Genomic DNA, 719 nt, shown 5'->3' with positions numbered 1-719 from the left:
ACTGTTCCACGTAACCTACAAAGAGGCAGGCATAGCTGGGGCCCGTGCGGGTGCCCATGGCCACCCCCTTAGTCTGTAGGAAGTGGGAGGAATCGAAAGAGAAGTTGTTGAGGGTGAGGACGAGTTCGGCTAGGCGGATGAGGGTGTCGGTGGAGGGGGACGGGTCGGGTCTGCCGGACAGGAAGAAGCGGAGGGCCTTGAGGCCATCTGCATGCGGAATGCAGGTGTATAGGGACTGAGAAGGGCCTAGGCCCGAAACGTCAGCTTTTGTGCTCCTGAGATGCTCCTTGGCCTGCTGTGTTCGTCCAGCTCCACACTTTGTTATCTTGGATTCTCCAGCATCTGCAGTTCCCATTATCACTAATACGTTGATGAGGCCACTTTTGGAATACTGCATTCAGTTCTGGTCTCCCTGCTTTAGGAAAGATGTTTTGAAACCTGAAAGGCTTCAGAAAAGATTTACAAAGATGTTTGAATTATAGGGAGAGGCTGAATAGTTTGGAGGTATTTTCCTTGGCGTGTTAGAGGCTGAGGTGACCCTACAGAAGTTTATAAAATCATGAAGAGCATGAATAGGGTGAATAGTGAAGGTCATTTCCCAGGGTACGGGGTACAAAACTAGAGGGGCTTACATTTGAGGTGAGAAGGTTAAAGTTTAAAAGAGACCTCATGTGCAACTTTTTCATGTAGAAGGTGATGCGTGTATGGAATGAGGTGCC

This window comes from Stegostoma tigrinum, chromosome 39, assembly GCF_030684315.1.
Source record: "Stegostoma tigrinum isolate sSteTig4 chromosome 39, sSteTig4.hap1, whole genome shotgun sequence".
Lineage (NCBI taxonomy): Eukaryota > Metazoa > Chordata > Chondrichthyes > Orectolobiformes > Stegostomatidae > Stegostoma > Stegostoma tigrinum.
This window is presented reverse-complemented; position numbering follows the sequence as displayed.